Source organism: Aphelocoma coerulescens, chromosome 2 (genome assembly GCF_041296385.1).
Source record: "Aphelocoma coerulescens isolate FSJ_1873_10779 chromosome 2, UR_Acoe_1.0, whole genome shotgun sequence".
Taxonomy (NCBI): domain Eukaryota; kingdom Metazoa; phylum Chordata; class Aves; order Passeriformes; family Corvidae; genus Aphelocoma; species Aphelocoma coerulescens.
The window spans coordinates 125,771,721-125,796,540 of record NC_091015.1 but is presented as its reverse complement, the minus strand read 5'-3'; the positions used below and the strand labels follow the sequence as shown (position 1 = coordinate 125,796,540).

Genomic DNA, 24,820 nt, shown 5'->3' with positions numbered 1-24,820 from the left:
CTGGATATCATCTGGGGTTTGGAACAGCACAAGTAGCTCTTACCTACTGGATCTCCAGGGGACAATTGCTATCACTGGACCTTCAGGTGAGGACCAGCCCCTTCTACAGGACCACTGCTTCAGCAGGACCAGTTCATCCAGACTGCTACTACCACCCTGACTAATAGGGTGTCAGGTTGTGTCCTGACTCTGTCAGTGTTCTTGTACTATTGCATTTATTTTAATTTTTCCTATTAAAATATAATTCTGACTTTTGATCTCCCACTGGTTTGTTTTCAAACTAGTACAAGGACTCACCAGATCTCACTTTTTTTAAGGATTATATAACATGGACTTTATTCAGAATCAAAGTGAGATAGAGAAAAACTTGATTTCCTGAAAAACTCTTGTCTTGACTCTTCAGACCCCTAGAACAGTTCATATTACTAAAGCAAAAGCTGACATTCTCACTGGTATTTTTCGGGATAAGAATATACAATCAAAATTCCACTGTTCAACAAAGTTTCTTTTGTTGAAATAAAAAACAAAAACAAACAAAAAAAATCAACTCTAATTTGTGCCTAAATTCAAAACATTTATCTGTTTACCTGTCATCTTACCCTGTCCCAGGACTTTCTCCCTATTTCAGAGGGAATCAGACAGGGATATCACTTTCCAACAGATAATATTATGAAGCAGGAAATCTTTAGCATCTCTTTATTCTAGCAGATGTCAAATTTTCTATAGTTTTGTGAGGAGCTCGAAGGTCTGTCTATGTATGTATGGTAGAAATAACCACAAATTTGGAGGAGTCATCGTTGTTACCAGGTTATAACACGGAAATCAGATGCATTTTTCATTAAAGCAGTCAATGAAGAAGAGGAAGAAACTTGAATGAATCACCAGGTGGTCATGACAGGTCTTCCTTGAGTGACAACATAAGCATTTTAGTTGAGCTCAGAAGAGATCTTCTAAAGTGATTATCTCCACTTGGTTCACATGATGAACTGTACTTGCACTTTGTGAACATTTCTTTAGCTAAAGAAATGCCAGAAAAAAGTTGCTACACAAGCAAACATAAAATCTCCTGCTACTTATTAAGTCTATGGAATGAAACTAGAAAAACTACAAAATAAATTTTTTAAAAATTAAATAAAAGGTATGGTATGGCTATCCTATTAGATTTATGTATTTATTTTACTATGAGAGGTGATAGGGAATCTAAATATCCTTAGAGATACTTAAAATAACTGTACAAATACTTGGTAACCTAATTGAGATGGACCTGCTTTGAGCAGGATGCTGAACAAGGTAACCTCCGGAGGCTCCTTCAGATCTAAATATCCTGGTTACAGGGTTATGAGGTGGAGTTTAGCATTAGGGGTGACTGGCAAGGAGGACTGTAAATGTGCTCGAGTGATTTTTGTAGCTGGAAATAGCCCTTGATAAGCAGGTGTGAACTACAGGCTAGTAATCCTCTGCCATGGACTGGGTTCAACAGCGTGTGCATCTCTGCTTGTGCGGCTCTGCCCTGGTTTTGGGTATACCCCAGTAGTGAGGTAAAGGAAATAAACTTACTCCTGGTGATTTAGCCATGGATTTGTGGTTGTCCCAGCTGCTTGCCTGTGCTGACTCGCACGGTAAGTATAGTAAAAATTTTAGATACAGCAAATTATTAGGGTGTAGTAAAGGTCAAGATTGATAGAAGATAGAAATTTGAGAAGCCAAGATGGGAGAATGTCAAAGAAATAATTAGGAACAGCAGTGCATTACACTAAACTTTTTATGAAATTAGCATCCAAATTTTCCTGGACTTATCCCAAGACAAAACGAATCAAAAATTTGAAGTCTGTCCTTTCTCACCTTAAACCTTAGCAGACCAATTTGTAAAATACTATTCAATCTTTATTCATATCTATCCTTATTATGAATAATATCCTTATTATGAATCCAAGATCTGCTTTTAGAAGAGCAAGTAATATCTTGCGTAGTGATATTTAAAAAGACATTTTTAATTACAACAAAATTCAGCATACTTAAAGCTGTTCATTGATTTTTTTGTGCCTTCACTTAAACTGATATACTTGATGTCCTATGACTCCATGTTTATCTCACATACAGCATGAGTATATTTATCTGACAATCAGCTATTTTTTAATTAATATAAAACATAGAAAACAGTACTTATGAGGGGCAGCTGAGAGAGCTGGGTTTGTTTAGCCTGGAGAAAAAGAGGTTCAGATGGGAGACCTTATTACTCTCTACAACTGCCTGAAAGGAGGCTGTGGTGAAGAAGGTGTCAGTCTCTGCACAAGCAACACGTGACAGGACAAGAGGAAAACAATCTCGGGTTGTGCCGGGGGAGGTTTAGTTTGGATATTGGGAGAAATTTCTTCACCAAACATGTTGTCAAGCATTGGAACTGACTGCCCAAGGAAGTGAATGAGTCCCCAGCCCTGAAGGTATTTGAAAGACACATTGACCTGGGGCTTAGGGACATGGTTTAGTGGCAGATTTAGAGGTGTTAGGTGTACAGCTGGACTTCATCTGAAGGGTCTTTTCAAACCTAAATGGTTCTATAGTTCTACATGGGTTCATTTGACTGAAAGGTTTTGAACATCTCATTAACATAAGCCATGCGAAATGTTCCTGGTAATCTCAGAGAAAATAAATAATAATTTTATCATAATTATGAACTTGTATCATTGACTATTTCTTGGGAGCATTCAACATTTTTGTGGTACGGAAATGTAATAGCACCTGTCCTGAGGAATTCTAAGTTATTCAAAAACAAATCTGATAATAATTTGTTAAAGTAATCTATAGTGCTTTCAAAATATTAAGTAATTCTTCCTACAGTATTAAAATTAAAATTAAATTAAGTTGAATTAAATATGAGAACAGGTTAATTAATATTTGGTATGCAATTGTGAAATTGCACAAAGCATCCAACCGGCCAAAAATGTCTGTACCAAACTCTCATGTTACAGATGCTCAGCTGAAGCCTAATGTATGTAGTAGATTCAGCCTTCATTACTAATTGCATAGATGTTCACATAGGGAAACAGAGCTTCAGATAACCAAATATCCAGAAAAAAAAATGAGGGCAAGAAAAAGATCACCTGAATGTTTCCATGATGAAAATGATATGTATTGCACTATTTCTTTATGCTGCTCACTACTTTCTAATTGAAAAGGTTTTTCTTCATTTCGAAGTCCCCAGTGTTTTGGGGTTTTTTGTGAGGTCCTTTCTTTTGTAAAATTTGCCTTTGTAAAAATCTTCAGAACCAAACCTATTCCTAATATCCAGTGTCATTGCGTATTTAGGTTAGGAGTTTGTGTACTCCTTTTCTACAGTAAAGTGACAGAAGTTCTTTGCTGCAATTCAAGTCCATCTCATCTCTGCAACAGGAGTGGTTTATATAGGTTACAAATCCAAAACACAGTTAAGCACAAAAAGATGTAAAGTGTTTATGGATCTAATGAAATCCCACATTCCTGAAAGAAGTGACTTATTCTACCAGGAGAACTGCAGGCTTACCGAGTATGCAATGGGGTTTCCATTTTTTTTATTTTCCATTTTTTTCATAACATTCATATCCCTCGGTGTATGTCTGCTTGTTAGCACAGAATCTGTAACACTATCAACCTTAACTACAAAGGCATTGACAGAGTATATAACTACACAGACTAAGCTGATGTCTTGTATTTGGAAAAGAAACTTGCCAGAATTTCAATGGGCAACTTCTTTACAAGAGTTCCCAAGCACTAGCAAAAGACATGAGTTACACGAAGAGGATAGAAAAGGAAGGTCTGGTTCAAAGGAAGTGGTTGTCTGAACAAGAAAATAAAGCTATGGAAAGGCCTTCTGCAGCCAGATGCACAGGTATGTTTGTGCTCAGTCTACCAGGTTATTGCTGATGGAATTCTCACTGAGAGTTTTAGAAAGAATTGAACAGTCGTAGTGTTGAAACAGGTAGGACAAAGTAAACTATCAAAGGATGTCTCCAAGGAGGTCACTAGTGCAAAGAGAATTAATGTGTTTCCTTCCATGCAAGAAGGGTAACAGTGGCAAAAGTGAAAGAAAGGCTGAGACATAAAACTTACTTTTTAAAAAAAAGAGTTTACCTTTAAAAAAAAGCCCCCCTGTGAGGAATGAGACAACTCTTGATTCTTAATTAAAGTAATTAAGAACAATTTATTAAAAGAAAAATCAGCAAAAAAAAAAAAAAATCCCAAGTACCAAAGAATTATAAAGCCAAAAAAAATACTGGGTCTGCAGTGAGACCTTGTTGGCCAAACCGGCTCAAAAGTCCCAAAGCAGAGACCTTACAGCGCTGGGGTGACTTCAGCTAGCCCAAAGTCAGAATGGTTAAATTGCCTTTTGAGATAGGTAGAGGCCTGTGCTCCCAGCACGAGGCTCCACCAGCACCTAACCTGAGGTGAAAATGGCCCCTCGGAGCTGGTGCCCAGCAGATTTATAGAGTCTGGGTCCTGCCCATGACCGCCCACTGTCCAGCCCCCATGGTCCTGGATGATTGGTGGTGTCTTGAAGTGAGGTAATCTCAGTCTGCCAATGGCTCACTGTTGTCTAGGGGAAAAATGTCATCGGCTCCAAAGGCGGGAAAAGTCCTCATTAATATTCCAGGTTGCCATGGTGCTGAGTTGCAGGCCAACAGCCAGGTTCTAAAAATAGCTCCCTGTCAGTTAGAAGGTCTCCTTTTTGGCAAAGCTTAAAACTCACTCAAAACTTAGAAAGGTTAAGAACACTTGGTAAAAGGTTTAAAACTGGGCCTTAAGTATTTCAGAGAACTCTTAAAAACAGGGTAATTAACTTGGACACATACAGGAATTAAGACATTGTGGGTTTTTACACTTTTTAGGGACTAAAGGGGGAACAAACTTGTGGACCTTTATTAACAAGGGATTTTTAACGAGGAATTATGTAAAACACTTTAATCAACTAATCAGGGGAGTAACTTTGGAACTTAATAACTCTTAACTGGGTTGATGGGTAATTTGAATGAACAATAATTAAACAATTAACAATTAAAAGTTGAAAACACTTAATAGGCAAAGGCCAACACTCCATTTCATATATGACACCCCTCAATCTGCAATATCAAAATGTTATCTTTTGGTTTAACTCTCAGAAGCAAGTTTTTTGATAGAAATTCTCAAAAAAGCCATGATCACAGCCTGGGGCAAGGAAACTTGAAGAGGTTAAAGCTGCATTTTCTTCACATTCGTTGGCACAAAATTAGGAAAGGAACAACAAGCAAAGTGACTGGCTTTTCCTCTCTCTTCATGGTTTTAATGAACAGCCAGAAAACATTTTTCTCACATACCAGCATGAAGTGCTGCTTTGTGACACTTGGATGTTAATTGTTACTTTGATTGGGATAAATACATAAAGCAGCTGGTTTTGAAAATTATTTGTTGACTGATTTTTCACTCTTCATATAAATATTTCCTAAGAAATTTTTACTTCAACACTTATTTACTGTTACTTTTATTTTCATCATAATTTTGTGAAGCACTAAAACTTCACTAGGCACACCACCTCTTTTTCGCATATCAACCAAAAATTAATAAAAACATGCCAAAGGCAACTGCTTTTTAACTTCCATCCAGTTTCTCATTACCATTCCCCTTCTCATCTCCTCCTTCATTTGGATGCTTGGATGAGAGAGACTTGCTCCAAGGCTTACTTCATAGGTAACAGGCACTTGTTCATTTTAATGACTGTCACTTTCTCAACATGAATACAAGAAAGGCTTTACTCCTTAATTCAAATAATGGTCCAAACATTATAAAAATAAGTTACATGTAAAGTATTTCATGCTGGGCATGTAATGGGCTTGAGAACAGCATTTGTTTTCAGTCCTGCTCACAATTTCTTCTGGCTGGCTGTTGGAAGATGCGATAGTCAGGGAGCACACAGTCACCTAGTGAAAAGGTGAAGATGAAAATGCAGAAGGGCTAGGCCTGGATGAGGCTAAACTCAACATTTTTTGACATTTCTCATAAAACTGGAACTTCTTAAGCCTGTGGCGAAATCAATGCCTCAGTGGAATCAACATCCCTGTCAGTTCTACTTTGAGTGGTTTCTCCAGATTCTTAAGGCTCTGGGGACATCCCAACTTTCATCTGTGACAGACCCTCCTGGCTCAGTTATCAAGACCCAGAGCTTCTGTTTTGCCTCATCAGATAGCATCTCGTCAAAGATCAAATTTACACTAACATTACTTTCATGGTGCATCTATTGCCCTCTCAGTGTTATCAGTGTGTATTTGTCTTAGCCCGTATTTGTATTTGCATCAGGAGGTAGAATTAAGGGGAAAAAAGGGCTTAGTTTTAACATTCACTACTGCATAAAATCTGTAGTGTCACAAAATGCTAGCTTAACATCAGCAAACACATGTAAAATGCCACTGAATATTCTTGTTCTGCTATGACAGGATATTGTTATGCTAGCAGTGACCTTTCACAGATTAGTATCAAATTAGTGTGGTGTTCTGGGAGCTGAATCACTGCTTGAGCTTTGGAATCTAATAGCAAAATGATGGAAGTCAAATAATCCTGAGCTTCTATCCTGGATTAACTGCAGGAAGCTAAATGTGCTCCCTGTTTTCATCCAAGAAAATGTTGTAGTTGGGACTATTTGACAGTTTCACTCACCACAGTTATAGTCAGGGAGCCAGTTCCTTGGGAAGTAGGGAGGAGTTTGGTGTTTCTTCCTACAAAACTGGATTTTGACATATCCCTTGGCCTGGTCTCCCAGAATGAGATTGTCCCAAGGCTTTCACCATCAAAGTACCAGTGCCAGTGACCCAAGCCAGGTTCTCGCTGTCCAAGCCAAACCTCATATTTGAACAGCAAGTCCCCACCCTGTCCTCAGCAGAGTATAGGGAGTGGCCTTACACCCTATCCCGAAGGCTTAGCTTGCTAGCAACTCAGCATCAGTAAGAGAAAAACACAGCCAAAGATTCACAGCTATCCTAAAGATTCTCCTCAAGGTCTCTTATTTCCCCCACTTTCTTTTTTTGCTTTGCCTTGAGAGCTACCAAATTTTTAATTCTTTCTCACAAGACAGCAAGTAATATTTGAAAATTCACAGGAGAAGAAAACACCAAACCAAACATAACTCTTTGATAAAGAGTTGACCTGTGGATATATTAAGAGCAAGAGCAAAGAAAATAGAATATCTGTCTGTATTTTGCCCAGCTTCTAACCAAACAGGTTATCAAGCAAGATTTTGAGAGCATCTAAAAGAAGAGATATATTTAAGGCACCAGGATCACACCAGCAAATCTTGTCAAATTATGGTCATAAAAATGTAGTTTTGCATTCAGAGTGGGGCAGACACTCACCTGAGCAGGAATGTTGCAGCTTTATTAGCAGAAATTCACTTTTTATCACCCATTGCATACCACCAAGTTTCACTGTGAACAACCCTGAAAGGCGAGTATAATTTCATTACTAGTTTCATTTCACGTTCCTTATAAGTTCAGGTACAAAGATTATCAAGAAATTTAATGCATAACCTTGTCTTTTTCATATAATTATAGTTGCTTCTCTCACTTTCACCTCCAGTTCTACAGTCCTATACCTTCTGTTCCTCCTTGTCAAGGTATTTCCATAGGGCTAAAGCCAGGCAGCAGGGAAGAGATATAAAGCATGAAGTAAATTACAGGTTATTTTAATCTACTCTCTCTGACTGCTAAAATACGATCTCTACAGAAGTGACATAAATTTTTGATGTCACAGAACCATCCCTTTATTCACCCTTGTTTCACTGTTTGTTTTCAGTGAGTTTAGGAGGTTTGTACTTTGGATATCTGGATAAAACTCTCAAGCTGCTTGTTTACACGTATTTTGCAAGAATCACCGCTGGAAGACCCTGAAGCTGGCATGTTTGCAGGTATTTATTGAAATTTCTCTCTGTTAAGCCTTCTAAGTAGACTTGATTAACCTGGCAGATATAGTACATAAAATTTTGTATTTTTAAAATCTTTTCCATTATTATTTCAACCCATTTGTTATGCCACCTTATCCCTGCTCAAAAGGTTGATACATCTCTGGCACAAATTCTGATTAGAAGTGCTTGTCCCACTGTACTGGTCTTCCATTTTCCCAGTTGCATGTCTGCATCTCCACAGCAAGGCCAGGCAGGACACTGTGGGTCCCAGAGAGCAACCCCATTCTGCAGATGGTCACAGTTCTCCACGGCAGTGCAGAACCACAGGATTAGAGAAGGGGATGGCAAGGCAATGTGGAGAAAGGATGTTGCTCTTTTTTCAGTCTTAAACAAGAAATAACTCCCTATCTGGAACTGACACCCAAGGAAGCAGAGCAAATAAGGCGAGTCTCTCTTGGCAACCTCATCATGCAGAATTAGCTAGAATGTGTGAAGGGTATGGGACTTCCCGAGGCTAAACGAGGGAGAGCTGTTAGAGCTGATCTGGCACCTGTTCTGAATGAGTGGTTTGGTCACTTACAAAAAACACTGTGAAAGACCTTGGTAAAATCAGGGTTTAATATGAAATTGCTACTTTACCGTTTGATGGCAAGATTTACTCTGTTACTTACTACACAGGGTAAAGCATACAAAGGAAGATCAAATTTGGAATGATTTACTGGAAGCCAGGAATGCGAAATGGAGCAAGATGCAAAGGATATGGATGTAGATAAGTGTGAAAAAGGGTTCAGCAGTACTTAATCATTGAGTATTTTAACATTTACAAAATGATTCAATGGGGTTTACTATAATTATAGCAATATCTTAACTATAGATTTGAGATCGTAACATTCATACCATAACCAATTCACACACACACAAAGGTAAAATTATGTATACACCTATTTCTGTGTGTGTAAAGGTAACTGTCAAAAATTACCCTTGGGTTCAGTGAAACATTCACATCAAATCCCTTTGTTTTTCCCAACAGGCAAGGGTTGCACCTTGAGGAGTGTGGAGAAATGTGAGGGGGATGGGTATAAGTTTAGGCCTCGTTTTCAGCAATGGTTCTTCAAGTGTTGCAAGCTTGAGAATTTGTGAGCTCTGAGAGGCATCCCACTCAGAGACAGGTGCTGGCACAGCCTGTGGCAGTCCGGGAGAGCTCCAAGGGCCTCTCTTAGGACGGCTGTTTATAAGGTCGCAGGATGATTGGCTTTGGTTGTCAGTAAGTTTCCATCCTGGCTGTAACCCAAGTCAGTAACTACTAGGCTTTTCTCTCGAAATGCAGTAACAATGGTACCCTTCCACCAGAACTCACAATGGTACTGTTGCACTACGAGGCTAGAATTCAGGTAAATCATTTACCAAGTCTATACAGAATTGCTTATCCTTTGTTTCCCACCTTCACTGGGCGTCCAATGTTTCTGATTGTTCCTGCCTCTACCATGCAAGATCTCCTGGTACAATCAGGGGGTGCCTCACAGCTCAGCTGGTAAGGTCCAGGAATGCTTCACTGCTCAGACAGTTTGGTCAAGGCTTTTTAGGGGCTTCTGAGATCAGACCCAAGGTGACTCCCATACACAGGTGTGGAATATGGTCATTGCTTGCTGGAGAAGCTTAGAGAGAAAGACATGTGCAGTGAGCAGTCATGTGCATGCCCAGATGGGCAGCTGGAAATCAGGTTTCTCATGCTGCCTTCTAGCCAACCCTTCTAATATATCTTGCCTAGAGCTTAACTTCTCATTTTTTCTTCTTCATTTTCATTTTTCCTGCTTTTCTGCTCTTGACCCTTTGTTTACTAGGTTTTTACTCTGTCTTGAAGCTGAAATATAATACCCTGCAATCTCTCTCAGTCTTTCTTTTCAGCAATTCTCATCTTCTTTACACAATAGAAAAGACTTCAGCCTCTGCATTTTCAATGTAGGGTTTGTTAATAATATTTTTCGTAAAACAAACCATTCAGTAATGTAGAAATGCAAGCATTTCAAAATTGGAAGGACACGTAAAGCAAATATATGAGCTCTGAAATTCTCTATCACTGCTTGCATTTTAATGTTTCATGATCTGCAGTATCATGCACGGTATTTTTCAAAGCTATGTGTAATGAAGGTGACCTTTTCACTTCTCAGAAGAAAAACCCTAAATAATTAATAATCTGTCTGGTGTTAACATCAATAAACATAGTCATAATTTTTTGAGCTTTCTGACAGCAGTGGGGGAAAAACATCACATTTGGGTCCCATGAACTTTGCTGAAGCTGGTCTTCTTTGGATTTACAATGCTCTCTTGTGGCCAGATCAGGCCTCTACAAGATAATAATTTGCTACTCTAAGATCTGTAGGTTTTTTTGGCCAGTACAGTCATTCTCAAATTGTCACAAAATATTATGAATGTCAAAATTTGCCAAAACAGATGCTTTAGAGAAGTGTGTTCTATCTTCTTTTTTTTTTTTTTTACCCCACTGGGAAAATTACCTAAGTTTTTCATTTATCAAAACAGCCTCTAAATACTTAACTACCTGAAAAACCATGTAGAGAAAAGAAGAAGACTACTCCTATCATTGGAAGAATAATTTGACTTTTTCTTTAGCCAATATTAATTTTTATCATGGATTTTTTAAGTCTATCATTCATAGGTTTTCACAGTATCACAGCATGTTTTGGCTTGGTTGTTCAAAGTCCAGTCCAACTGGGCCTTGAACATTTTCAGGGGTGGGGCACCCACAATGTCTCTGAGCAACCTGTTCCAGTGCCTCATCATCCTCACAGCAAGGAATTTCTTCCTTGTATCGAGCCTAAACCTACCTTCTTTTAGTTTGAAGCCATTATCCCATATCCCGTCACTACATGTCCTTGTATAAACTCCTTCCCTATCTTTCTTGTACTACTATTAGGTGCTGGAAGGTTGCTATAAGGCCTCCCTGGAACCTTCTCTTCTCCGGTCTGAATAATCCCAAGTCTCTCCGTCTGGTTTCATAGGAAAGCTGCTCCAGCCCTCCGATTGTTTTTATGGCTCTGAGCACCGTCAGGACCCACAGATGTGTCTCATTAGGTCCCATGGACTTGTGCACCTTCTGGCTCCTTACATGGTCTTAAACCTGATCTCCTGCAATGGGACCCGATACATTCTCCCAGTCCCTGCCTTTACCTCTGTGACTTAGGCAATGTGGCTGGAGCATTTGTCAGTGAAGACTGAGGCAAAAGTCATGGACTACCTCAGCCTTCTCCATATGCCAGGTAACCAAGCCTCATATTTCCTTTTGGCGAGGGACCACATTTTTCCTAGTCTTCCCTTTTTCACCAACATACCTATAGAAGATTTTCTTGTTGCACTCAATATCCCTGGACAGATTTAGCTCTATCAGGGCTTTAGCTTTGCTAACCTGATCCCTGGCTGCTAGGACAATTCCTTTGCATTCCTCCCAGGCTCCCTGCCCTTGCTTCTATCCCCTATAGGCTTTCTTTTTGGGTTTGAGTTTGTCCAGGAGCTCCTTTTTCATTTACACAGGACTCCTGGCATTTTGCTTGACATCCTCTTCATTGGGATGCATTACTCCTGAGCTTGGAGATGATCCTTGAATGTCATCCAGCTTTCTTGGGCTCCTCTTCCATCCAGGGCTTTATCCCCTTGTTCACTACCAGGCAGATCCCTGAAGTGGCCAAAGTATGCTTTCCTGAAGTCCAGGTTATATCACCTGGTCTATTGCTTTTCAGATATGTCACTGTCTCCTTGGGAACTGCAGGCTCACTATTAAAAAATAAATATAACCTCAAACTGAGGAAAATCTTTCATCCTGACAGAGTGTGTTCAGACCTACCTCCATGCTCCTCCATTTCAAATGTGTGCTGAGCAAGGTTTCCAGAACTGCATTTCCTCAAGCAATAAGGTGGGATGCAAGAGTGCATGCAAGGCAGACAGAGCAGAGCTGAAGGCAGATCGGTACCGCAGAACAACATTCTGGTGACATTCACATCCTCGTGACGAGGAACAGCAGGGTTGGACTCCATCCTGCAGTAAAAGCTGCTCTCATTCCCTTCACAGCACCACCCAGCTCTTCACAGTGCTCCCATTTGGAGTTATCCAAATAACTGTCTCATTAATCTCAGATGTGGAGGAAGGTGGGCAATAAACTGTCATTGTGCTCATGAATACACCCAAATCAAGTGAATTGGTGGGAAATACTTGCTCTGTTCCTCTGCAATGGGCCAATACATTTAGGAAGAAAATGCTAAAGCCTGAAGGAGGGTGGCATCCCACCCAGTCTTCACTTCTGCCTAGTTAAACATGCACCGTAAAATCTTCCACGTGTACATAATACTAGCAAAAGCACCTCAAGTTCTCAAGATCTTCCAAATTCATTGATTCACAGGCATCCACAGGGAAGAGACAAACTATTACTGGTTATGTTCAGTTATTCATTTGAATAGTGAAATCATTTAATTATAGAGGCATAACTTAAGAAGAATCTCACAATTAGGCTATAATAATTTTGTATTTACCAGATTCAACATCGTCCACAATCTAGGGAAAAATATAGGCAAGGAAGTAATGAAGGAAACCCAGAATAAAGAGGAGAAAAAAACTGAACTGAACACCTAGTTATTACTAATTAGCATCTCCCACTGATTTGGGCGTTTTACGTAAAAAAAAATCTCATTTTATTTCACTGGTTTTATTAGTGCTGTAAAGATAACTGCTCAAAGGAAACATAAAATGCAATATATTGAGTGCAATATTTAAGCCTGCTTCATATCCAGTTTTCAAAGGGAAAATTCAAGGACAAAATTTTCCTCTTCGTGATGTTGTTCTCTTCATGCTAAATTTGGATTGTCCTCCAAATATTTCAGAGTTTGTATATAACCTTGACATTATTCCTTTCTTTTACTGTATAGGTAATTTTAGCATGACTGTTGAAGAGTTGGTAAATAATTGCCTTGGAAATTAAAGAAACAGAAAACTAACCCATAAGAAGATTTTCATTTTTACAGACACTAGTCAAATTACTAAATATAAAACAGAGGATAAGACTTAAAATTCTTTCTTGAGATTATTATGTCTTTGGAGTACCAAACTCCTGCTTTTAAAGAGCAGATATACTTGTCTCAAAGACACTTTAACCTTCTACCAGCTTGCATACTTAAAAAACACGCTACAGAGTGTTAAGTGGAGAACATTAAAATATTTTGTTTAATAATTTATTGGTTAGCATTTTATGGCATCATTAAAATATTTCTTGTGTTACATGCTAAATTATGCTCACATGTACTAGATAACTTTAAACATCTTGAAATCTGAAGATATTATTATTAGCTCAGTACAGAGAACTATGCAGATAAACAAGAGAAAGTAGATGAATGAAGCAGTTTAATTTTTTTTTCTCCTAATCTCCTTATTTTTCAAGCTTCTGGCAAGCCATAATTCATTTTTATCACAAAGACACAAAAATTACGCAATCATTTTTTATGTATACATATCATATCTGAGTTTGAATATCCTGTAATTTTTGCTTATACTACACACAATTAAATTTGACAGATAGAACCAGTCCTAATGTGCTCAGTTTCTAAAATTTAAAGACAAAAAAGTCAGACAGTTGGATGAGAATGGCTTTCTTAGTACCTTCACTGAGAGCATGCAGTTTGATCTCTCAAAAACACATCCAGAAATCCACTGCCAAGAGGAATGTTATGAAATTTCCAGCCATGGAAATGCTGTGGTTGGAACTCACTGCTTATTTGCCACTAGCAAAAGAAGCAAAGGAAGTAATTCTAAAAAGCAGACTTCACCATTTCTGCTTTCCATGATGCTGCTTGCGTTTCCCTGGAGGCATTATATTTGTAAACTATTGCCACATCTGTGCCATTCATATGCCTATTCTTGGAATAGAGCAGTGAATTAATTAAGATTATGATGTATTTTCAGGAGAAGGCTTACTAAAAAAAGCATGTTGAAATGTCATTATTACATTAGATGAGCCACAGAAAAGATTCCACTGCTAACATTTATACTCAAGTCTTTCAATACAGTGCTGTCTTGCATAGTCTTTTGGTGCAGGTGAGCCACTGCTCCTGCCACATGCTGAAGCAGGTGTGAGCTTTAATATACTGAATCATCTTTCTGCCTCTAGTTTTGCAGAGAGCCTGTTCAGGTTTCTTTTTGACCTAGCTGAGGTAAAAAATGCACCCATATTTCTACACTTCTTGTAGTTCCTTTTGGTTTCATTCTTTGGTGTTCTTTTATGTCATTGTTAAAAACAAAATTGGTGGTGGATAGTTTTCAAAGAACACTTTATGACAGGCAGGAACATATCAACACTGGTATTAATATGAGATAGCTGTAAGTGGCTCCTTAGCATTTCAAACAAGAAAATTTCAGAATTATGCAGCTTGTCTCTCTGGGCTAGAAGACCAATAAAATCTATGAGATTTTTGGTTTGGGGTTTGTTTTGTTTTTGTGGTGGGTTTTTTTCGTTTGGTTGGTTGGTTTTTGGTTGGGGTTTTTTGGGAAAGCAAGGCAACCAGAAGGGAATACTTTAAATTGCAGTGCAAGAAATCCTGCGGTATCGGAGCCTGAGGGTTGGATGCAGTGTGTTGAATACAGTGCCATGCAGATAGAGTAGTGTACAGCTGTGATACCACTTCACAACCTGAAGACGTCATTGGAAAAATTCTATAAGATATTAAAAAATTCATACAATACTCTAATGAACAAGGAAGGCAAGTCTAAGTCTCCACATTGCATGGCCACAATATGAGCTTTAAGCCAGTCTAACTCACCCTTTGATAACACCCTCTCTAGAGTTCCTGGCAGAAAGCGTGAGTGGGAACAGACAACGAGTGCTATTTCACTTCCACTATTACCAAAGAAATTGGAGCTTTAAAAACAAATTGTGTCTATGCTCAAAAGCACAAATGGGCAAGGCCTCTTCCTGTGAGTTGTACATCCTTCAATCTTGTGGAAGAAGAAGATCACTCTTAAAGCAGAAAAAATGTTTGAGAGTTATTTGGCATTTCCTCAGTCTTACCCAGAGGTGTACTGATAGACCTCACTAAAGGTTGGCAGTAAACCTAAATTTCTGTGTATCACAATGGAAGCTTGCAACAAAATTTGGAGGAGTACAAAATAATAGCTAAGAAAAGATATTGAGCTTTAAATTACAGTTTCTGGCAACTTAAGGTAGAGAAGCTACACTATAGTTACTCTACACTAGAGCTACAGTACACTTATGTACATTATAAGCCTCTTTTTCCTTCAGAATTTTGGATAATGTTGTAGCAATAGCATAAACCAATGAACATTCCCATATTAGTAGGATATGCACTTGTTTTTTCTCAAAGCAGAAAGTCACACAGGCAGATAGTGAGCAAATCTAAGTTTTATTCATCTTTCTGCATTGTAAACAATGCCAGAACTTTATGAGTGAATTATGGATTTAAATCATATGGATATTGCTGAGTAGTTTAAAAAGCTTTATTTTTTCACCATTCTTTTACTAGTTTTATAGCAGAAAAATTGTTCTGAATTTTATACGTAAATATGTGACTGATAAATGTGATTAATTTGTCTCTCTTATTGGAAGGAAGCTTAAAATGTAAAAAATTGATCCAAATAAATAATAATTCAAGGTGGCCAATGGGATAGGCAGATATGAAAATACTGCTCTTAAAAGTTTGCACATTTGTTTTGGATCTCTCTGAGGTTTTGCTCTAGAATTTTGCTTCCGAACAGAAAGTTACTTCTCTATAGTGAACATATGAAAAGCATGACAATGTGAATGAAAAACCAAAATTCATCACCTCTATATATCAATGCTAATGGATGAAGTATTTTATGAATCATGAGTCTCTTCAGATATATCAAACCATACTAGAGATTAACTGATTTTCCAAAGTTTAGGCAGAAGCTGCTGTATATCAGAATCACAAGATAGTCATATGCTGGCAGATTCAGTCATATCTTGCTTTCATAACATTAAATGCAGGATTCCAAACAGGACAAAGATCAGTTGCAACAGTGTACTCTTTCTTTCATGGTCTTACTGCTTATGAGATACCATTTTCAGCAAAAAAAATATTCCTTCTTTTTTTTCTTCTTATTCATGACAGATAGACACACACGAGTCTTTGTTGGAACTTTTACGGAGAGATTTTGGTTTTTCTCTGAGCTTAGAATAAATAAATCCAAAATAACTGCCAGTCATAGACACAGTGGCTATATTTTACAAAATTCATGCAATACACCCCTCTGCTACAGCAGCTTAGATATAGTCTCCTTCCCTTCTTTTATTACAGTCCTAGGTTTAAAAAAGGATGGATTTCCCAAGTGTGATGAGTTATCACAGTCCCACAAACATTACATGATTTGGAATTCATCCATGCCTGAGTACTCTGGGACTGCAAAATTAATTTCATGTCATGTAAAAGCTGAGAAGCACAATTTATCTGAAATCAAACTATTAACAATGTGATACGTATCCCTTTTTTTTTCCTTAGAATGTTTCTCATGTAAGGGCTAGTAAGAAAAGTCTTATTGCCAAAATCATATATAAACATAAGCTTATCACAACTTAGCTATACTCGTGGAAGGCAAACTTACAGATGTGTTTCATTTCTTTACATTTTTCATTCTCTCTCTTTCTGAAGACACAAATTATAAGGTCAGCTTTCTGAACACAGTTATTTTATAACAATGTTCATTTCCTACTTTTTTTCAGTAGTGTATACCTGTGGGTTTCTTTAAAATTGTAATTTAAATTATTCACTTTAATGTCATGGGATATAAGCTTTTTAAATTTCTTTATCTACTCCTTCCTTTGCATTTACAATTTGACACTGTTACCATTTACATCCTTCTGCATTTCTCCATTTTCAATCATTATCTCCAACCCTGTCTTCTGGTTTTGTCTACATTTTTCATTTGACATTTTGTGCCCATATCTTGTTTAACTCTCTTTTCCTCTAATTTCATTTTTATTATCTCCAATGTGATTTTACCCGCCTCATTCATTTGTATTGTTGTGCTCTGTGTCACTATCTTTTTCAGTCTGTTTTCACTTCCCTTCAGATTTTCATTTTTCCAGTTTCATTAACTAACCTTTTTGGTTAAGAGCTGAATACCTATTTCAAAGTGTATTTTTTGCCATTAAGCTAATCTTTTCCTTGGACTTTAAGACAAAATATCAAGACTTTCATGTAAATTTCAAAGCTAATATAATCTACAGCGTATCATTGAAATTTCTGGGTTTAGTAGTAGTTTTAGTTGTAAATTTCAAAAGGTACACTTTATACAATTGGACGAAAACAGATCACTATTTTTTAACAAAAGAGAGATGGGTAGCATATGTACATATATGAAAAGAGAGTTTATTACATAGCTGTCCATTTGACACCTTGATAAAGCCCTTTTCCCTTCACAAACTGTGTATTAGCATCCTTAAGGAAAAAACAGCCCTTGGGAAGGAAGTTAAGCTTAGGGATTTCTGCTGCCTTAGCGATGCTACGTGCTTCTCCTTGCACTCTGCTTGTCTTCTCTTGGACTACATCATTTCTGTGCTGATCAATGCAAAGCTGTGGGTGTTACATCCTAATTACCATTAAATTGTTTCCCCTTTTCAAACATTGTTGGCGTGGCAAGATTATAGGAAGGATTTTTGAGATGTCTGTAAAGCCTTTTCTTTTGGCACAGAGGTGTTATTCTTTCTCACTGTTAAATGGCGTGATAAGTAGTGTATGATAGGATACAAATGCTGCATACCAATTTAGGTGAAAGCCTTCCTTAAGACACCTTGAGACATAATAATGGATGAAGAACAAGAAGCCACATAACACAAATATTTTTAAGGCAGACATGAAAGGTAACAGTTCCAAAGACGATTCAATAAAAAATGATGGAGTGAATTATCTCACTGTATAAGAAGCAAAAGCTGTTTTTCTCTTGTGGTCTCCCTCCACACCTTCCCCATGCACTCTTCTTTGGCTTTAGGCTCTCTGTTTTGCCAGTATTGTCCCCAATGTGTCTATGTCACAGATTATAAGTGACAGAAATAGTGTAATTTGGCCAGGCCATACATGGCTGGAGGTACTTTCCTCCTCTTCTTCACTGAAGGAGTGGCTTTCATGGGGAAATCCCAACCTCAAGAGCATAAACTGTAGGTTGAGAGAGTCTCCTTTATTCAAGGTCAGTTCTCTCTGATCACCCAATCATATATCTACACATGAACACCTCTAAGAGGCAGTTTGCCACAACTATTTTTGTTTCAGCAGAGTGGGTGGTTGCTGGATTTTGCTGTGTCTGCTTATGTTTGGTGATCAATTCTGTAGACCTTCAGCCTAACTTTCAAGGAGCTTTGGAAAGCATCCATACTTTATTATCAGAGATGGATGTGATTTGGTTCAGCATTGGGTTCAGTGTTGCCTAACAGACCATATTTTCATATCTTGACTACAACATGGGATTTATTGAACAAGTCTGTATAATCTTTTCTTCTTCTGTACCCATGTTGTGCTTGCAGAAAGGATATCTAGGAAGTTTTGAGTGTACCAACTTCTTTATTCCTGGATTTCTGTGCTTCCACAAAATTAGACAGAAAACCTAAAATTCTGTGACAAGAAGATCAGTTTTAAAGACATAGCTTGATTCCACTAAAACTGTTTCAACTAAGCCCATTTCAGTACATGCTGAAATTGCCAACATCTGATTCTTTAGCAAAGTACTGATTCTAGCCCCAGTATTTGCATTTAGAGAGAACTTAAGGACCATAAATTTGCATCTGACCCTGTGAATACTGATTATATGATTCACCCAAGTTACTTCATTCCTGGAAACCACACAATCTTTCACTAGAAGAAGGATGACAGGCTGTTTTCTGTCTTTCCCTGCCATGATTCTGTCTTTGTAGACTCATTAATAATCTTAAAACTAATTCTCATCTATATGCAGCTAGCAAATGCACCTACATCAAAGTCATGCTTCAGAGCAGGGCTGCTGATGAGGTCTGAGGGAAGTGGCATCCAGATGAGAATGCTGAATGTAACTCTATATATTATATTTTCTGTAGTGCCCTGAAACAAGAATATCTGACCATGACTAATGCATTTTCAAAGCCAGCATTGACCTATTGGATATATTCTTCTTTTCTTTTAAAAGTAATATTTTAAGTGATCAAAAGGAGTCTGTCATTGTGACAGACAAAAAAGGGCTGAAGTGATAGAGGAAATGCATTTGCTAATCAAGGCATGGAAAAGGACCAAACCCTAAATTTCAGATTATAAAAGGCAATGACTTACCACATCACTCACTTTTTATCAAAAAGAAAGTCACTTTTTGATAATACAAGGCTAATAGATTATCCCATTCATTACACCTAGTGTTTTTCTATGGATTTACTTTGGGTTTAAAAATTAGAAGAAACAAAACAGCCTTCATACATTACAAGAAGCTGAATGCAGGTAAGAAAAGACCTTAAATAAATAAACCCTAGGTGTTTTTCTCTAACAATGCACATGGCTGACTGTCAACATGTTGCTGACTGTCTTGTCAACATTTACATAGACAAGAAGCATGGTAATTCTTCAGCTCTAATTGACCTGTGCCAATCCATTCCAAATCAAATGTTAAGATTGGGATTTTTTTTGTGAAGTGTGGAAAAAAACTCTACAAATTAAATACTATCAATCATAGAATTATAGAATCATGGAATTGTAGAAAGTTTTGGGTTGGAAGGGGCCTTAAAGATTGTCTAGTTTCAACTGCACTGCCATGAGTAAGGAACCTTCCACTACTCTGTTACTCAGAACCCCATCCAACCTGGTCTTGAGCACCTTCAGGGACAGGTAGTCTACAACCTTTCTGAGCAACCTGCTCCAGTGCCTCAACACCCTTATAGTAAAGAATTTCTTCCAAATAACTAATCCTAAACCTACCCTACTTCACCTTAAGGCCATTCCCTCCCTGCCCTATCACTACATGACCTTCTGAAAAGTTCCCCTCCAGCTCTCTTGCAGGCCCCCTTTAGGTGATGCACAGATATTGTAAGGTCTTCCCAAAGTCTTCTCTCCAGGCTGAACAGCCCCAAATCTCTCCGCTTATCTTCACAGGAGAGCTGCTGCAGCCCTCTGATCATCATCACGGCTTTCCTCTGGACTTGCTCCAGAAGGTCAACATCATTCATGTGTTCAGGGCCTCAGAGCTGGACACAGAATTCCAGGTGGGGTCTCACAAAGGCAAAGTAGAAGGGCAGGACCACCTCCCTTGTCCTCATGGTCATGCATCTTTTGATGGAGCCCAGGACATGGTTGGCTTTCTGGTCTGTAAGTACATGTCAACAGGTCATGCCCAACCTCTCATCCAACAAAACCCCCCAGCCCTTCTCCTTTGGGCTGCTCTAAATCCCTTCTCCACCCAGCCCGTATTTGTGCTTGGGATTGTCCTGACCCAGGTGCAGGACTTTGCACTTGGCTTTTTTGAACTTCATGAGGTTTGCACAGGCCCAGCTGTCAAGCCTGTCAATGTCCTGGATGGCATCCCTCCCCTCCAGACAGATTCATTACAAGCTAGGCAGAAATAGTGCACAATATCAGTGTCCTGGTTCTGGCTGTGATAGAGTAAATATTATGCTTAGTATCTGGTACAGTGCTGTGTTTTGGATTTAATATGAGAATCATGTTGCTTTAGCTGTTGCTAAGGAGTGCTTGTCCTAAGCCAAGGACTTTTCAGTTTCCCATGTTCTTCCCAAGAAATTCTATGGTGCATCACTTGTGTCTCTCATGTTTTATTCCTCTCTTTCTTCTTTTGATTATTTTTATTAGTTTTCTATTTCACTTCATTTAAAGTAAAGTGAGTGAGCAGCTGTGTGAGACTCAGTGGCTGGCTGGGGTTAAACCAGAGCAGTCAAAAAAGGCAGCCTCGCTCCTCATGCCCCCTCCTCCACCACTCCCTCCCCCTCTCCCTGAGGGACAGGGAGGAGAATAAGAAAATTGTAAAACCTGTGGGTTAAGAACAGTTTGATACAATTGCTCACCACTCACTAACCAACGCCCCTCCTGTCCACAAGCAGAGATGAGCCACTCATAGCCAGCCCCTCCCAGTCTACACACTGAGTATAACATTCCATAGTACAGAATATCCCTTTGGTTCAGGTCAGCTGCTCTGGCTGTGCTCCCTCCTGACTTCTTGTGCACCTGCTCGCTGGCAGAGCATGAGAAAATGAGAAACTGAAAAGTCCTTGGCTTAGGGTAAGCACTACTTAGCAACAGCTAAAACATCAGTGTGTTATCAACATTATTCACCTGAATCCAAACCACAGCACTGTACCAGCTATTAAGAAGAAATTAACGCTGTCCCAGCTGAAACCAGGACAAGAATATGGATTATATTTGTCAGACACAGCAGGACGCAGCCAGAAAATTTCACGTTATTACAATTTATTACTCCAGTCCAGAGTCCTAGTCCCTAGTGTAGGAGTTGGCTCTGTAATAGAAAAGCTTGGAAGATGCACTGGTGTGGGCCATGGAGCCACTCAGTCAGTTCCTGAGAAGTTCATGTGTTAATATAATATGGTTAAAATTTTCCTTTCCTGCCTTTTAATGTGATCCAATGAACTGGAACAGCTCTTTCCTCTGATGAATGCTCTTGTTTACCTCTGATCTTGTAGGTTCCAGGTACAGGCTATAACTGCAAGTCTTGCAAGCCATCTCCACAGCTGCTTTCTGAGCAGGAGAGGATAAATTCTGTTTTTCTTCTGCTCTCCACAAATGATTGACAAGAAATTTCTGCAAGGAGAACACCAGAAGTCACTTTCTTCAGCTGCTTCTTTCTTACCCCCTCCACACACATACCCCCAAATGGGTTTTTCTACAGGGAAGGTGTGATCAAGACAACAAAAGGTAATAAGACACAGAGTGAAAGTATTTTTTAGCTGAATCATGCCCTTAAACATTCAGCCTACACATTAATCATTGAGTGACATCAAGGATTCACTTCAAAATTGGATCTGACTAGTGCACTTAATTTACCTACTGCACCAAACAGCTGTTCAGCTTCTGTTGAATTTGAAAGAAAATGTAATTAGTGCGTGTTCACTGATGCTTCCTCATTACATTGCCAGCCCATATCATTGGAACAGTTAATTGCTGCAGAGACAAAGGCTTGACTTACCTGATATAGTACATGATTATTCATCACTGAAACATTTTTTCTTCTTCACTGGTAATTTTGTTAACATCCCTGACAGTGCTTAAGAGTGAATCCCCTTCATCTTTTGTGCTATTATGTCTTCTCAAATGCTACTCAAATTCTCCAGGTAGCTTAATTCTCTAGATTTTAATGAGACATGAGGTATCACATCAGTTGACACTGCATGTAACTGGAGAAATAACCTGATTACATGGATCATAGGAAAATGTGCTATTCGATCACTGTCCATTGCAGCTGTCTTTGCACTTGGGGACTTTCCCAAGTGCATGCAAACCAAAGGCCTGCTGATGGAATACTTTCTTTCAGGGATGGCTTGAAAGTAATGCTGAGGAAAAGAAAGATTCTTCCATAGTTACTCTTGTTTTTAATCGACCTGCTCCACTCCTACACGGGTTTTTTTTGCTGGCTTTGCTTGTGGCCTCAGTACTCCCCTTCATCACTAAAATGAAGGTAGCTGACTTCCTATCCCTACCTACCAGATGCCACAGACTCCTGTCATATGCAACCCTTTTTCTCAAAAGGAGGGTCTGTCTGCATGAAATGTGAGGACTCCACATTTATTGGTGAGCCCTAGGCTGGTGAAGGACAAGTTGCTCAACACAGCTGCCAGTCCTGGGTATTTCTGCAGTGTATGTGCAGATCAGCTTGGCTGTGCTGGCATGGTAATACACCATACTCCTCAGAAAGGCCAGATTTAGTAATTTACTGCACATGTTTGACATTATTGCCACGCATATGCAAAATACCCCTAAGCTGTCCTGCTGCATCCCTCTCCCATCACACTGCAGATATACCCGGCTTCTCTGACAAAGGAAGGTCACCTAACTTGTTAAGGCAGGTTTTAGAAATTTGCACAGCACTAGACATTCATTTGTCATCTTTTCATATGTGAAAATCGGTAACCATTCACAGAAGAGCAAAATTTAAAGAACCAAGGGAATGTACAAAAAAGGTGCATGACCATTTAGGATAGAGAAGCTATGGAAAATTGTTAACAATGATGTTGAAAGAAAAAGGAATTTTTTAAAAAGTGGGATGTTCAGGAGGAGTCTGAAGGGAGTGAAATACTGCTCATAAAGCAATTCAGGTGGCAAACTTCCTGTCCACCACATTATGCTGACATTTAGAGGTCAGTAAAGTAGAACTGAAAGGACTTCTCTGCCACCTGAAAGAGATTCCATATTTTCCAAAGGCTTTGCATGATCTGACACATCAATAACTTGACATTTATTTGGTTTGCTCATTCTTTCTTCTCATGCGTGTGCTCCTCTCTTTTTAACTGATTCTGCTGCATGAAACCTTCTTATCATTATACATTTCACAAAGAATCCCAACAAAAATGCTGCAAGAGCAGCCCACAAACAATAAACTGTACAGCAATATCTGATCTGATCTGCACATCAAACTCATATGGTAGCTGAGATGCATAGACCAGCAGATATTTGCTTTCACATGCTATACCACTCAGTCTGACTTTCAGTGGTCTTTAAAGCTGTGTCAGTATTAGCTCATTTTATTAGGGGTTTGTTTCAGTTTTGATTTTTCTTTTTTAAGCTGCCTAAGACCACAAGGTTATTTTTGGGTACCTCATTTCATTCCATAAGAAAAAATGATCAAGTGAGAAAAATCATCCCATAGAACACAGGTAATTTGGCAGCCATTGCTGATGGGGGAACAGACCAAGTCGAATTTAAGGCAAAGTTGCCTTTCACATCCTCAAGGATCAGCCTCTACAAACTGTTCAAGTCACTAAAAAAGCAAACTGTTCTGTATGGGAACTAATAAATTGGGGATTAGGCAATTTCAAAACAGGTAATTGTCTGAAATGAGCAACTTCTAGCAGCTGGTATAGCCGGTGTTATCACCCACATAAATATTGGCTCATGTATTAAGAGTAATTAATGAGAAAACAAAACTGCAATAAAGGAAAGAAGAAGTGAAAAGTAATCCTCTTAGAGGCCCTGAAGGCCTCTCTTTTCTATATTCTGTTTATCAATGCTCTAAACTGAATTTTGCAATGCACATTTTCTTTGTTGATTTGTAAAATTTCAGCAAAGCATTTCATAGTTATATCAACTCATGAATTATGCAATATCACATGACAGGAGCAATTCATTCATATCCCAGGAGGCAGAGGAATGAAAACCTCAGCTTCAGCTTGAGTTTTTTTTTTTTGGTCCAGCTCACACTCTTAAAATGGTACCTCAGAGACACAAGGAAGATGTTGACCTGTTGGAACAAGTCCAGAGGAGGAGCATGAAAAGTCATTCATTGTGCACTTCACACTTTCTCTGCCAAGGGATAAGAACGTGTGCACAAAAGGTACAGGAGCAGAATGGCTGAAGGGAGAAGCACACAGAAACACGGCACCACCTCTTGCTTCGGGGGCGGGGGGGGGGGGGGGAGGACACAACCTTGAAGGAATTCCAGGCTGCACACTCCAGCTGCAACTCTCTCCTCCTCCCTTTGTTCCCTCCTCATCTACATCTGAATTTTCTTCCAGACTTCATTCCACACCAAGGCACAACTAATATCCTCATTAATGTTGTCTGTGCTTTATTAAAGCAGTAGTCCTGAGAACTTCTTAGAAGATAGGGGAATGTCATAAGCCCCATCTTGGAAATGAGAAACATCAGCTGATACACAAACAGTAGTAGTCTGCTGCAGAACAGGGACCTGTTTCTCAGC

The 24,820-nt window shown here is 38.9% G+C and overlaps 2 long non-coding RNA genes across 3 annotated transcripts in view; one reads left to right on the top strand and one right to left on the bottom strand.

The window, feature by feature from the left end:
* The window catches only part of LOC138105092 (uncharacterized), a 38,310-nt gene extending 30,525 nt beyond the window's left edge, over window positions 1–7,785 (bottom strand). The window contains exons 1-2 of the long non-coding RNA XR_011148382.1: window positions 7,527–7,785; window positions 7,353–7,436 (exon numbers count right to left, since the gene is read on the bottom strand). This is a non-coding gene — a long non-coding RNA (uncharacterized lncRNA). The remainder of the gene's footprint in view (window positions 1–7,352; window positions 7,437–7,526) is intronic.
* LOC138105093 (uncharacterized) lies at window positions 7,357–24,494 on the top strand. Of its 2 annotated transcripts, XR_011148384.1 has the most exons (5): window positions 7,357–7,443; window positions 7,792–7,903; window positions 20,035–20,247; window positions 21,591–21,822; window positions 24,315–24,494. It is a non-coding gene; the product is annotated as an uncharacterized lncRNA (long non-coding RNA). The 2 variants fall into 2 exon arrangements; XR_011148383.1 differs by lacking the exon at window positions 24,315–24,494 and having other exon boundaries at window positions 21,591–24,047.
* Window positions 24,495–24,820: the final 326 nt, after the last annotated feature.